The sequence below is a fragment of the Antechinus flavipes genome, chromosome 1 (assembly GCF_016432865.1).
Source record: "Antechinus flavipes isolate AdamAnt ecotype Samford, QLD, Australia chromosome 1, AdamAnt_v2, whole genome shotgun sequence".
In the NCBI taxonomy this organism is placed as follows: domain Eukaryota; kingdom Metazoa; phylum Chordata; class Mammalia; order Dasyuromorphia; family Dasyuridae; genus Antechinus; species Antechinus flavipes.
The window spans coordinates 726650895-726666494 of record NC_067398.1 but is presented as its reverse complement, the minus strand read 5'-3'; positions in this window follow the sequence as shown (position 1 = coordinate 726666494).

The window sequence follows — 15600 nt, the reverse complement described above, 5'->3', positions numbered from 1 at the left end:
CCTCTCCCTTTCCCTGAGCTATCTCAATCCAGCTATCTGTTAGACATTCCTACTTCAGTGTTCTGCCAGTAACATGAAGTCAACAATTGAATGAACTACTGAAGTTCATCTAGGAGGCACACTAGATACAGTCCTGAGCTTGGAGTCACAAATAACTGAGTTCAAATTCAACTTCAGAAATATACCAGGTAGTTCACTAACTCTCATTAGTAGCAAATATTATTACTATTATTATTATTATCCAGCTTATTCACCATTTTGCCATCACAAATGCTATAAATGGTTCTATCCTTCTGATGACCCATGAGCTTCATCTCTTTTTTCTTTGCTTCTAATTGACAATACTTAGAGACCTCAAAAAGAGAGGGACCCACCATGTCTCAGGATATCCCATTCCACTTTGGACCCACTTTAATTGTTACAAACTTTCCTGACATCAGGCCTAGATGACCCTCTTTGTAGCTTCCACTCATGGCTGCCAGCTCTGCCCTCTGAGGCTGAGCAGGAGAAAAGTCCTCATGTACCTTGAACTCAAGGTTCTTCACATTTCTGGAAGTGGAATTTTGGAGGCCTTCTTAAACCCTGGCACCCAGAATTGATTTCAGAAATCCAATGATGTCTGACAAGAGCACAGGGGGATCATCCCCTGCCTGTCCCTGCCTCTCTTCATGTAGCCCATGATGGCAATAAAGTGATTACTGTATCCTAGTGGTTATTCATGCTAAGCTTGTGGTCAGTCCATTGAAACTTCCACATCTGTAACTGAACAGAAGTTCACAGAGAATCACTCCAAAATAATGGAGTCCTTCCTTATTTACTCCTACCAAAATGTCAAATAGCATATGACCAAGTATCTATTCCAAGTTTCCTCTGGGAACTTCTTGCAATGTTGGCAATAAACATTTAAAAACTGCTCTTTAAGCCTGCTTCCCCACATTATTCAGACTCCATCACCCAGGGCTTCCTCAAGTCACAGGCCCAAGGAGCCTTGCTGTGACCACTTCCAGCCATCGACCTGCCAACCTCTGTCTTTGTCCTTCTCTAGCAGTCACTCCCAGGCTTTTGTCTTCAAATGGGCCTTTTCCAGTTAGACTCACTTGGTGCCACTGACTATAATCCTGCCTGTTTTGTAGCAAACCTCCTGCTACCCTATATACTACCTACTACAAAACTGGATCTTGAGTGAGGGCACTGAGCAGTAATCATCTGACTCCCTCACTGATCATTTATCCTACCAAAGCTTCTTCATGTGGCATGACTGTTCAGTGGTGAGCATATCCCCACCCTTTTCAGACTGTATCCACATCAGAAACTTTGGAACTCTGATCACTAATGTACAAATTTCCCTCTCCTTCTCTACTGATTTCCTCACTCTCTTTACCACAACCAAACTTATGTAATATACTGCTCTTAATCTGTCTTTCCTTTTCAATGCATCTTTCAGAATACTTTTTCCACAATAAAAAGAAGAAACTGAATGATGGAGCCAGCGTGGCAAAGCAAGACAGTAAGTCTCCCAAATTTACTTCCAAAGGATGATAAAATAGAATTGTCAAGAAGTAGAATCAACAAAAGGATAGGGTGAACATTTTGCTAGCCCATGACAAATTGCAACGACAGCAGGAAAGATCTGTCTCATTGGAGTAAAGGGGGAGTGAAGTCTAGCATAGCCAATAGCCAGGCCCAAATCCCTACTGCAGGAAAGTTGGGGAAATACCCCCACTATCCAAATAGCAGAGTCCAATGTCAACATGAAGTAAATGTCATGAATTATCCTGAGGGAAAAAATTAATACATACAAACCAAAATAACAACAACAACAACAAAAACCAGAACCAGTTTCTATGGTGATAGGGAATTTCAAAACATAAACTTGGAATAAGATGGTAATGTCAAAATAGTTCCACATCATAAAGCCTTGAAAAAATGTAAGAAAAAATTAGTCCTAGGCTCAAGGAAAATTATGGAACTCAGAGAGGATTTAATTAAGCAAATAAACGAGGTATAAGAAAAACTGGGGGAAAGGTATGAATATGAGCAAGGGAATCATGAAAAAAAATCAATAACTTGGCAAAGGAAATATGAATAAAAAGAAAGAAAAACTATTAAAATATTCACTGGGGAAAAAAAAGTAGAATTGGCCTGTGGTGTTCTTTTTCTTTAAAATAATAGTTCTCTCTGGGAGAGAGGTTTCTTGGGGAGGTTTTCTGGAGGCAGCCTTAGTTTCATTCAGTTAAAAGTAATAATCACCCAAATGCATCCAGCTGATAAAATGCAAATGTTTATTTTCTCCTTCCAAAAAAGCCCGGTTAGTTTTTTCTTAGAGGCCTCTCTTTCTGCTTGGATCCAAGAGCTCTTACAGTTGTCCTTTGCCTCTGCTTTCTTCAGCCTCCAGCCAGCACCAAGTTGGAATGAATCTCTCTTGCCTCTGAGAGAGGGCTTGTGGGCTTCCTCTCAGAGTGCTCCTCTCTGACCCCTGGGAATGTTCCAAAGTCACTCCCTAACCCAAAGCTAAGAGCCTCTTTATATATGATCTCCCAAAGGTTGACTCCTCCTTCTGGAGGCAGGGATTAAGGGAGATATGAATTCGGATATCTTATACTAAACCCTGAAATCTCCCAAACATGTGAACTCCAATGAGTACTTAAATACATTAGTGAGCTAGAGGATTTGCTAAATACTATTCTAAATTAGCACTTTGTAAGGATTCCAACATTGGCCAGATAGAAAATGAGGTGGAAAGCCTCACTAAATAAGATAATTTCTTTTTTTTTATTTTTTATATTAAAGCTTTATATTTTTTAAAACATGTGCATGTATAATTCTTCAACATAAATCCTTGCAAAACCTTGTTTTCCAATTTCCACCCTCTTCTCCTACCCCTGTTAGGTTAAGATTTATGATATGCTCTTACAGAATGGCTCATTCCTACAAGACCTAAGATACCAGGTTATATGAAAATATTTAATAACAATGAATTATTAAAAAGGAAAACAAGAATTGACAGTACAGTTCTTACAACAAAAGCACTTAATGCATCCTATGATTAATATAACTACTACCATACAAAAAGATATATATACAGTAACAAGATTATGTGGTGCTCAACTGTGATGGCTCTTTTCAAAAATGTGATTTAAGGCAATTTTTTTTGTAGTAAGTTTATTTTGAAATCAGAGAAAAAGGGAAATAACATGGAAGAGATTTAAAAAAAAAAACAGAAAAAAAGTGAACATAGCATGTGTGGATTTCTATGTGGTCTCTTTAGTTCTTTTTCTGGATACAAGTGGCATTTTGTGTCCAAATTCTATTGGGATTGTTTTGGATCACTGAACCACTGAGAAGAACCAAGTCTTTCATAGTTGATCATTGCAGAATAATGCTATTATTCTGTACAATGTATTTCTGGTTCTGCTTGTTTTGATCAGCATCAATTCAGGTAAATCTTTGCAGGCTTTTCTATAATTAGCTTGTTCATCACTTTTTATAGAACAAGAATATTCCATTACCTTCATTTACCATAACTTGTTCAGCGATTTCCCAACTGATGGACATCAACTCATTTTCTAAATCTTTGCTACCACAAAAAGAGCTATTACAAATATTTTTGCACCTGTGGATCCTTTTCCCTTCTTTATGATTTCTTTGGGATACAGACCCAGTAATGGCACTGCTGGTCAAAGGATATGCATAGGTTTATAGCCCTAATTCCAGATTGCTCTCCAAAATGGATGGGTCACCATCATCCAACTCCACCAAAAATGCATTAGTGCCCAGTTTTCCCATACCCTCTCCACCATTTATCATTACTTTTTTCTTTTAGCCAATCTGAGAGGTGTGAGCTGATACCACAAAGTTGTTTTAATTTGCATTTCTCTTATCATTTGTGATTTAGAGCATTTTTCATATAATTATGAAGGGTGTTAATTTCATCATCTGAAAATTATTCATATCCTTTCATCATTTATCAGTTGGAGAATGACTTGCATTTTTATAAATTAGACACAGTTCTTTCTAAAATATATAATTCTAAATTCTATATAATTGTAATTCTATAATTCTAAAATATATAATTTTAGAAATGAAACCTTTATCAGAAATAGTAGCTATAAAGACTTTTCCCCAAGTTTGTACTTCTCTCTGAATCTTATTTTTGCTTGTGCAAAACCTTTTTAATTTAATGTAATCAAAGTTGTCCATTTTGCCTTTCATAACGATCTCTAGTTCTTTAGTCATAATTTCCTCCCTTCTCCAAAGATCTGATAGATAAATTATCCCTTGTTTTCCTAATTTGTTTATGGTATCATCCTTTATGCCCACATCATATATCCTCTTTGAACTATGAGATGTAGTTCTATGCCAATTTTCTGACATATTTTCCAGTATTCCCAGCATGTTTTGTCGAATAGTGAGCTCCTATTCCAGAAGTTAAAGTTTGGGTGTTGATTTAATAATAGATACCTATAGGTCTTGATTATTGTATCATGTGTATCTAATGTAGTTCATGATCCACCCCTCTATTTCTTAGCCAATACCATATGGTTTTGATGACTGCTACTTTATAATATAGTTTTAGGTTTGATACTGCTAGCCTCATTCCTTTGTTGTTGGTGTTTTTTTTTTTCATCAATTCTCTTGGTATTCATGATCTTTTGGTCTTCCAGATGAAATTTGTTATTTTTTCTAGTTCTACAAAATAATGTTTTGGCAGCTTCGAGTGGAATGGCACTGAACAAGTAGAGCAATTTAGACAGAACTGTCAATTTTATTAAATTAGCTCAGCCTAGCCATGAAAAAATAATATTTTTCCAATTGCTTAGGACTGATTTTATTTGTATGAGAAGTGTTTTGTAATTGTGTTCATATAATTCTTGGGGTTGTCCCTATGCTCTCAAGTGTTTTTAATAGGAATGGGTACTGTATTTTGTCAAAAGCTTTTTCTGCATCTATTGAGATTATCATATGATTGCCATTGGTTTTCTTATTCATATGGTCAATTATGGTAATAGTTTTCCTGATATTGAACCATCCCTGCATTCCTGGTATAAATCTCACTTATTCATGTTTATCCTATTGATAAATTAATCTCAATTGTCAATTAGAAACAAAATTAATATTTTATTTAAAATTTTTGACTCAATATTCATTAGGGAGATTGGTCTGTAGTTTTCTTTTTCCATTTTGACTTTTCGTAATTTAGGTATCAATGCCATATTTGTGTCATAGAACGAATTTGACAATATTCCTTCTTTAGCTATTTTTCCAGATAGCTTACATAGCATTGAAGTTAATTGTTCTTGATATTTTCCATAGAATTCTCTTGTGAATCTATCTGGTCTTGGAAATTTTTTCTTAGGGAGTTGATTAATGACTTGTTTGATTTCTTTTTCTAAAATGGGACTACTTAAGTACTTTATTTGCTCTTTTGTTAACCTGCACAATATTGATTTTTGTAAATATGCATCCATTTCAGTTAGATTGTCAGATTTGCTGCCATAGAATTGGGCAAAATAGCTCTAAATTATCATTTTAATTTCTTTTTCATTGGTATTAAGTTCATTCTTTTCACTTTTGAGACTGATGATTTGGTTTTTTTTTCCCTTCCTTTTTCTGATCAAAGTAAGCAAAGATTTATTTTGTTAGTTTTTTTTCATAAAACCAACTTTTAGCTTTATTTATTGGTTCAATAGTTTTCTTAATTTCTATTTTGTTAATATCCCCTTTGAGTTTCAAAATTTCTAATTTGATATTCAATTGGGATTATTAATTTCTTCTTTTTTCTAGCTTTTTTTTAAGTTGCATACCTAATTCATTGATCTTCTCTTTCTCTATTGTATGTATGTAGCTATTTAGAGATATATTTTCTCCTAAGAATGGTTTTGGCCACATCCCATATGTTTTGGTATATTGTCTCCTTGTTGTCATTTCCTTAGATGAAATTATGGACTGTTTCTGTGATTTGTCATTTGACCCCCTCAGTCTCTATAATTAGATTATTTAATTCCCATTGGTTTTTAGTTTATCTTCCTCTGAGCCTTTATTGAACATAATTGTTACTGTATTGTGGTCTGAAAAGAAAGCATTTACTTTTTCTGCACTTCTGCATTCAATTGTCAGGTTTTTAAGCCCTAATACATAGTCAGTTTTTGTGTAGGTGTCATGAACTGCTGAGAAAAAGGTGTATACTTTTCAGAACCTATACAGTTTTTCCCAGAGATGTATCATATCTTTTTCTTTCTTTCTTGTTTATTTTATGTTTATGTTTATGCTTAAGACAAATCTTATTCTGAGAGGGGAAGGTTGAGGTCCCCCAATAGAATAGTTTTGTTGTCCATTCTTATAACTGGCTTAAAATCTTCTCTAGAAATTTGCCTGTTCTACTACTTGGTGCATACAAATTTAGTATCATTACTACTTCATTATTTATGGCACCCTTTATTTATGTACTTTCCCTCCTTATCTCTTTTAATAAGATAAATTTTTACTTTTGCTTTATCTGAGATTATGACTGCTACCCCCTGCTTTTTACTTCAGCTGAAACATAATGAATTCTGTTCCAGCCTTTTACCTCTACTCTGCATGATTCTTTCTATGTCAAATGTGTTTCTTTTAAATAACATATTATATGATTGTTTTTAATTCACTCTGCTATTTCTTTCCATTTTCATGGGAGAGTTCATCACATTCATATTCACAATTATGATTACCAGCTCTGTATTTCCCTTCACCCGAGTTTCTCCCCTGTATATACTTTTGTTCTCTCTTTCCCCCTTGTCCTCAGTTGTGTATATTTTTTTTTACCTACCCTACCTACTATCTTATCGCCTATCACCTCTTCCCATTCTCTTAATAATGTTTTTTAAAACCACTCCATCCACTACCTAATTTTCTATCAAATTTTCCCCCATTCTATTATTTTCCCCCTACTGTTTCTGATCTCTTTTCCATTGTGCCCCTTCCTATTCTTTTTCTCTTTCTCCTCCATATTTATAGGACCATATAAAATTTTATAGCAAACTGAATGCTTAAATTATTTCCTCTTAAAGCCAAAACTGATGAGATTAAGCTTCAGATAGTGTTCATCCTCCTCCCTTCTTCCCCTCAATTGTAGTAAGCCTTTTACACCTCTTCATATGAACTAATTGCTCCAGTATACTTACCCTTTTCTTTTTTTTCCAGTATAGACTTTTCCCCACCCCTTAATGTTTTTTTTCTTTGATGTCATCACATTAGGCATCATTCACAATCACACCTTCAGTCCATGTGATACTTCTTTCTCTCTGTCTCAGTGACAGATAACAATTCTCAAGGGTTACATATATTGTTTTCTCATCTAAACAGTAAACAATTATATATATATATATATATATGCATATATATATATATATATATGTTTCCGCCTGTTTATCTTTCTGTAGTTTTTCTGAGTTCAGTGTTTATAGATTAAATTTTCTATTTAGTTTTAATTTTTTCAACAGAAATGATTGAAAGTGTCTTACTTCATTGAAGCTCCATCTCCTCTCTTGAAAGATGATGCTGAATCTTGCTAGATAATTAATTCTGGGTTATAACCCTAGGTCCTTTGCCTTGCAGAATATAGTATTCTAGACCCTCCTATCCTTTATTTTAAATTTATATTTATTCAGGACAATTTTAAAGAACTTGGGAAAGAAAATGTCAATTATATCCAGAGAGAGAATTATAAAGACTGAATGTGGATCAAAAGATAGTATGTTCACATTTTTATTTCTTTGTTTGTTTCCATCTCAGTTTTTTTTTTCCCTTTTGGTAGGGGCTTTCTTGAACAAAAACACAAATATGCTAATATGTTTCAAAGTATTGCACATATTTAACATATATCAACTTGTTGCTGTCTGGGGAAGGCAAAGGTAAGGGATGAAAGGAGAAAATTTTAGAATACAAATTTTTTACAAACATAAGTGTTGACCTCTCAGATTGACCAAGATGACAGGAAAATATAATGATAAATGTTAGAGAGGTTGTGGGAAAACTTAGACACCAATATATAGTTGGTGGAGTTGTGAACTGATCCAACCATTCTGAAGAACAATTTGGAACTATGCCCAAAAGGCTATCAAATTGACTGGGTCAGTATCCCAAAGAGATCATAAAAAAGGGAAAGGGACCTACATGTGCAAAAATGCTTATGAAATTCTTTTTTGTAGAAGCAAGGAATTGTCATTTGAAGAGATGCCCATCAGTTGAAGAATGGCTTAAGAAGATATGGTATATGAATGTTATGGAATATTATTGTTCTACAAGAATGATGAGCAGGATGATTTCAGAAAGGCCTGGAGAGACTTACATGAATTGATGCTGAATGAAGTGAGTAGATGTAATATTCTCTGGTTCGGTCTTCTTGGGGTCTCTGGGAGCAGCCTTCATCTCAGTTCAGTACCCCAAGAGTAGCCAGGGCTTAAAGTTCAAATCCTTTATTATCTCTTACAAAATCCTATCTCCTTCACTTGGGGCTCAGCTACTTTTCTTAGAGGCCTACATCTCTCCTTGGTTCCAAGAGTTTGAGCTCTCGCCTGTCTTCTCTGCCCTCTGAATCTCTCTGAATCCAAAGGTTTGTGCTTCAGTCTGCAGCCACCACAAAGGGGGATGATGGAATGAGTCCATCTCAGCCTCTAAGAGCCTCTAGTGTGCTTATCTTCTCTGGCTGTGAGAGTTTCTCTTCTGTGGCTCTCAGTCTCTGCTTATATGCGCCACACTGAGCATACACCAATCATTATATCACTAGGAAACCATTATTTGTTGTAGGATTAAATTAATGCTAAACTATATTTAACCATTGTCTCCTCAATTCCATTTAGTATTTTGTTTCAAGTTCTGATCCATAACAAGTAGAAGCAAGAGAACACTATACACAGTGTTATGCCACAGTTTTCTTTAACTGTCCTATTTCCCTGCACTAGTTTCCCTTGTCTCAGTTTCTATTATCTGTTCTATCTCAGTCCCTTAAGTTGTAAACCACCCCCTCTGGTCCCTGAGGACTATTTGCTCTAAGGTTATAAATTGTTAGCAAGATAAACAAGAGAGTAGACCTCTTGACTCTTTTCTGTCCTCAAGAATTTACAATATTCCTATTCCAAGATACGTCACTGATATCTTTACTTCTGTGTATTCAGACATCCTGTCTCTGGGTTTTTAGGATTTATGGCTTCCCCTATCCTGACAGAAGTTTTCCCATGCTTCTTACCCCTTCCTTTGTTTAGAGAAAAGGTATTTAAGAAGTTGAGGTTCCTCCATTCATTGCTGGAGGCTGGAGGCTGGCAGCTGGATGCTGGATGCTGCATGCTGGATGCTGGATTCTTTGAGATGAGTCTCCTCCAGCCCTGGGACCAACATGGATTCCTTGGTCCCAGTATATCTTTATCTCTGTCTGACTGATTATTTGAGACGAGAGTCCTGTCCAGTCAATTTTACTCTCCCATTAACAAAATATTAAAAACTCTCTAATCTCTCTCCTGCCTCAGTTTCTCCAGCATTACAATAGCAACAAGATTATGTGATGATCACCCTAAATGTGCTGGTTCTTTTCAACAATGAGATGATTTAGGCCAATTTCAATAGATTTGTGATGGAATCATCTGCCCCAAGAAAGAAAGCTGTGGGCTTAATATGGATCATAACATAGTATTTTCACCTTTAGAGTTGTTTGCTTGCTTTTTGTTTTTTTCTTTTTTTTCCTCCTTTTGATCTGATTTTTCTTGTGTAGCATGATAAATGTGGACATATGTTTAGAAGAATTGCAAATATTTAACATGCATTGGATTAGTTGCTGTCTAAGGAAGAAGAAAAAAATTGAAACACGGATTTGAAAGGATGAAAATTGAAAATATCACTATATATATATATTTGTGGGGAATAGAGATAAGGTGAAGAACTTATAGGAATGTATGAATTCTTTTTCTGTATTTTATTATTTCTGTGTTTCCCCTCTGACCTGTATAATATATGCAGGCCCATATCTTCTTGAGCCTTGGCCAGCTAGAAACATATTTACTTAACCTGAGCTGTTGACATTTATCAATATTTAGCCTATTAGCTGGACCACTATCTGCTTGATTAAGCCTGAAGGCCTGATTTTCTGTTTCCTAGAAATCAGAAGATTTCAGGGAAACAGAAACCTTCCATTCCAATCTCCCCAAATAGCAAAAACCAATTAGATGCCTCCCCCTCCCCTTCTCAATGTTCTCTTACTTGTGATGTGATTTCTTGTATAAAAGCTATGTATCTTTACTACTTCTTTAGCCCTCCTACCCCGAGCTTTCTCTTTCTTATCTCGTGATGGGACGGCTCACCCGGAGATTTTCAATAAACAACTTTTCTGCCTTCTACTGAGTACTCTCTGAGTAGTCATTTTGGGTAAGGGTCTTCTACATCCCTCACATTTTGAAAATAAAAGCCATTACTTTTTAAAATAAAAAGAGATTATTAAAAATGAGTGTTGAAAACTATCTTTATATGTAATTTGGAAAAACAAAATAAAAAATTTTAAAAATAAGCTGCTGATGAAAATCATACATCCATTTGGCCTTCTCAAAATTCCAACCTGTAGTTCAATTTAATGGGAACCAACAAAAGGAGAAGGTGAAACATTTTTCCAGCCCAAAAGTTCATCAGGATTGCTATCTCATTGAGATCAAGGGAGGGTACAGTCCAGCACAGGTGCCCCAAGGCTAGGAAGGAGCAGGCTGCACCCCTGCAAAGCAGAACTGAGAGCCCAGACCCCGACAAGCCAGCAGCCAGACCCCAAACCCCAAGCCAAGAAGCTTGGGAAAGTGTCCCCTTAGCCGGGGATCACATCCCAACTTTAATATTAATTTTAGAACTCATGAAATAGACCGGAAAAATGCACAGATTCACACACACACATACACCAAAAAAGGAGTAGACCATAATAAAATAGTAGGTGAGAAGGAAGAGGAAAAGTGGGAAAAGATTGCTGAATTTAAAAGGACCTTGTAAGTTTCTCTAGAGAACCTGAAGTTTAGCCTCACACCTTAGTTCTAAGTGACCATAGTGACCTTGCCTATTTCTGTTCTGCTTACCTGGGCAGCGCACAAGGGAGGTGCTTCTACAGATAAGATCAGTTATTGTTCCCCAAAAATACTGATCCTGGAAGGTCCCCGGAAGCCCTTTCCCACCATTGTATGCATCCTGTTATTCCCAACACTGTGTACATCACAAGCCCATCCCTATCACTGTGTCCATCCGTTTATTATTTTGGGCTGTGAGAAATAGCATTTTTTTTGGAACAGCTGCCCGAGGACCTCACCGCTTTCTTTTTGCTTCTGAATCCTATGTAAATGCTGTCCCTCAGTCACTAGGGACCGAATGATTTTTGAACACGATTTCGGATTTTGAACTTGAATGACTCGGTCGGCTAGCCTAAACGCTCCACAAATGAAAGACTAAAAAGCAGTCTCTTCTTGCCTCAGTTCCTCTGGCATGACAACATGAAGTCAAAGTTGGCTACGTGCAAAAATTAAATGTGGATGAATCTGTGGCTCAGGAAGAGTTACTAGAGGAAGCTCCAGAGAGCGGAGGGAAGATCGGGAAAAAAGGGGAGGTAACGGAAGTGGTGGGCCTGGGAGGAAGAGACCATTGCGCCGGGGCCGTAGCCTGCAGTCCTGACCCTGCGGGGGTGCGGAGAAGAAGGCTCCACCCTTCTGGGCGATGGACAGGAGGACCAGGAAGAGTGGTTTGGGGAAAGCCGGAAATCCTGGACTTGCTGTCTCCCTGCCTGCCCCTTGGTAGTCCTCCCTTCCCGGGAACCCCGATCGCTTTGTATTCTGGAAGCCAGAACTGTGCTTGCACCTCACAGGTAGTTCGGAGCCGGCTTTCCCCACATTTACGGACCTCCGCGGGATATCCCAGCCACTGGATCTCCTCCTCCTCCTCCTCTGACCTCGTGGAGGCTCTCCAGGTCTACTAGGACCTTAAGCCTTGCTGCTGGACGAGCTCCCCACTACCCCAGTTTGCTGGTTCCCGCTGCTCAGATTTACCTCCCGGATTTCAGACTTTGCCCCTAAGAATCCAGGAGTCCTGATTTCAGCCTTCTGATCAGGAGTCAGGGGTCCCGTCTCCCAGTCCCCAGGGAGATTGCTCAGAGATCCAGATTCTCTTTCAGGCTCAATCCCTTTAGGGATCCTCTAGTCCCGCCTTCCTACCCCCAGGAACCCACCTTGGACCCAATAACCAAAGCTCTTTACTGCTCCCCCTTAACTGAAGCCAGGGCTGTTGGGCTGCTTCCCGTCCTCCAGCTTGTGGCTCCGTCTGCACTTTTCCTTTAGAGACTCTAACCCAGGCTCCACCGGAGCGTCCCAGTATTCCTTCCCAGCTCTTTCCCAGCCTCAGCTCTCCCTGGAGCACTTCTGTCTCTCTAGTGGCCTTGACCTCCATGCCAGGACCGTCTGTCTTGCCTCCCAGACTCTCCCCTTAAGTCTCTGGCCCCTCTTCTCCCTGAACCCTCGGAACTCTGTCTTAGACTGGATTTTGTCTGGACTTTCCTGGTGACTCCAGGCTAGCTTGTGCTCAGAAAAAGCACAGAATTAAAAACCTTAGGTGTGACCTCTGTTATTCTGGCCTTTGGTGGTTGCTACATTGGTGGGGCAATTAAGGGTGGGAGCAGTAGGACTCAGGTACAGAAAGACTAGGGACCAGTTGAAGGAACTTTACAAAATGGAATCACCTTGGTTACTTTTCTATGTACAGAGGGAGCCTGGAACCAGAGGGAATGGGCCCTAGGAGCTTCAGACCTCCTCAGGTGAGTGCAGTCCATTCAGACCTGACCAACATCAACAATCAAAACCATGTCCCTTGATCTGGGGGATAGTGTGTGAAGCTGGCAATAATTTACTTATGGATTGTCTCTTTACAAAAGTGGTTATTATGTTAACACAGTAGGAACAACACTGCCCTGGTCTTCTGTGTTTTTAATTGATTCATTGAGATTTTAATTTTAATATCTTGACATTTATTCTTATTTTAGGTTTATTAATTTATATATATATATATATATATATATATATATATATGTATAGAATTCAGATTAGTTAATCTCTTTCTAAAGGCTTAATGTGTGATTATAAGTCTGTGTTTCCCTCCTGAGGACTACTTTAACAAAAGTTTAGAAATTTGAGAATTTTGTTTAATCATTGTCCTTTTTTTTTCTTTTTTACAATTTTATCATTTCTGAGATCTGTTCTCTGCCCCAGTCATTATTTAATGTCACCGGACATTAGGTTTATATCTTTTGTCTGTGATCCCAGTGTCAGGCAATTTCCATTCTTATTTGCAGTGGTTCTCAAACTTTTGTTTTCAATATCTTTGTCCTATTAAAAATTATTGAGGATCTCTCCAAAGCATTTTTGTTTATCTGGATTATGTTTATAGACATTTACCATATTGGAAATAAAAACTATTTTTGAATTTGTAGACCCTCTAAAAGGATTTCAGAGATCCCCAGGATTCTCTAGACCATACTTTGAGAATAAAAAGGGAATAGGGAATAGGGAATAAAAAGATGTACGAATTATTTCTATCTATTTATCTTTGCCTGCAGAATGTCTTTATACCAGTGGTTAATTTTTATAGAAGTTCCATATGTGACAAAGAAATATGTATATTCCTCTATTGTCCCATTTCAAAGCTGCCATAAGGCTTTTATCTCCAATTTCTTTAGACATTTGTTCATTTCTTCTGCTTACATTTCATTCTACATTTCTTCATCTCCCTCTTTCCTTTTAGTTCTCTTGTAGTTTCTTTTCCTCTCTTGCCCTTCAACTAATCCTATTTATTAGCTTTTAATTTCATCTATTTTTCTACCCCTTTCCAAGGAGGATTGTGCTCCTTCTTGTCATTGTCCATCTTCTCTTTCTGTTTTGCCTAATTTCTCATTCTCTGGATCATAGTCCCCCTACTCCTCTGGTCTTCTTCTTATTCCTGTACATTTCATACTAACCCTGTGGATGCTTTCTGCCACTGGCTCTAGACCAACCCCACAGATTCCTCTTTCCCATGGTGCCTTCCTTTCAGAATACTGTGTATCACAGCAGCTTCAGGGAGAACATGATTCCATCCTGTTCTCCAGCCTTTCATTCTCTCCTCCAGGATTTTCACTTCTCTAAGTTTTTAGGACACAACTCTTACTATCTGACCCTTTCTTCTCTGTCTCCTTTACTTGATGTTAGACTCCCCCCTTTATTGTGGAATATTTACTTTTTATACTTTATTCTTCAGCTCCCATCTGCAAGATAGATCATCCTGGACTGCACCCTCAGCTCCACTGCTCTCTGGAACCCATTCTTCCATTCCTTCCTCTTATCACTTTGGTTTGCATTTGTCTTCCACTATTCCAAACTCAGAGAAAGTCTATCTCATGGCTTATAGAACTTTTTCCTTCTGAATGAATTGTTAAAGGTGACCACTGCCAGCCTGGCAGTTTGTAGCCCTGGGTTTTATTTTTGGGTTCTGGGTTCAGTTTTTCTGTGGGTGATCTGTGGATTCTTTCCATTGGAATTTTATTTTCTGTGTCCAAAATTTCTTTCATGATTGGGACCATTTTTTTAACCAATTGTGTCTTTCTGGGGAACTTGTCATCCTTGGTGTCTAAATCCATGTGCATACTGTCTTTCCTTCCAGTGTACTTGCTTTCAGCAAGGGACACATTTTCTTTGAATGTTAATTGTAGTTTACTTCACTTTCCCCAGGCTGTCCTTCACTTTTTTGGTATTTCCCTTCCTTGCCTTTTCCTTCTTACAGATAACAAACCCTTTCAGGATTAGTCTGCCAGTTAAGGGTATGCCCCAACCTCATGAGGAGCTCCCTTTCTTCTGGGTAATTGTGAGTTCCACTGAAGAACTTGTCTCTCCTATGCTCTCCCACTTTTCCACATTTATCATTATCGTATCCCTTCATTTGATCTGTAACCTATTCTCCTCAATAAATCTTCCTTTTGGACCTGTATGTGCCAAAATGTTTGTGGCCCCTGTTTGTAGTGACTAGAAACTGGAAAATGAATGGATGCCCATCAATTGGAGAATGGCTGGATAAATTGTGGTATATGAATGTTATGGAATATTACTGTTCTGTAAGAAATGACCAGCAGGATGAATACAGAGAGGCTTGGAGAGACTTACATGAACTGATGCTAAATGAAATGAGCAGAACCAGGAGATCATTATATACTTCAACAACGATACTGTGTGAGGATGTATTCTGATGCAAGTAGATTTCTTCGACAAAGAGACGATCTAACTCAGTTTCAATCGATCAATGATGGACAGAAGCAGTTACACCCAAAGAAAGAACACTGGGAAATGAATATAAACTGTTTGCATTTTGGTTTTTCTTCCTGGGTTATTTTTACCTTCTGAATCCAATTCTTCCTGTGCAACAAGAGAACTGTTCGGTTCTGTACACATATATTGTATCTAGGATATACTGTGACATATTTAGCATGTATAGGACTGCTTGCCATCTGGGAGAGGTGGGGAGAGATGGAGGGGAAAAGTTGGAACAGAAGTGAGTGCAAGGGATAATGTTGTAAAAAATTACCTAGGCATGGGT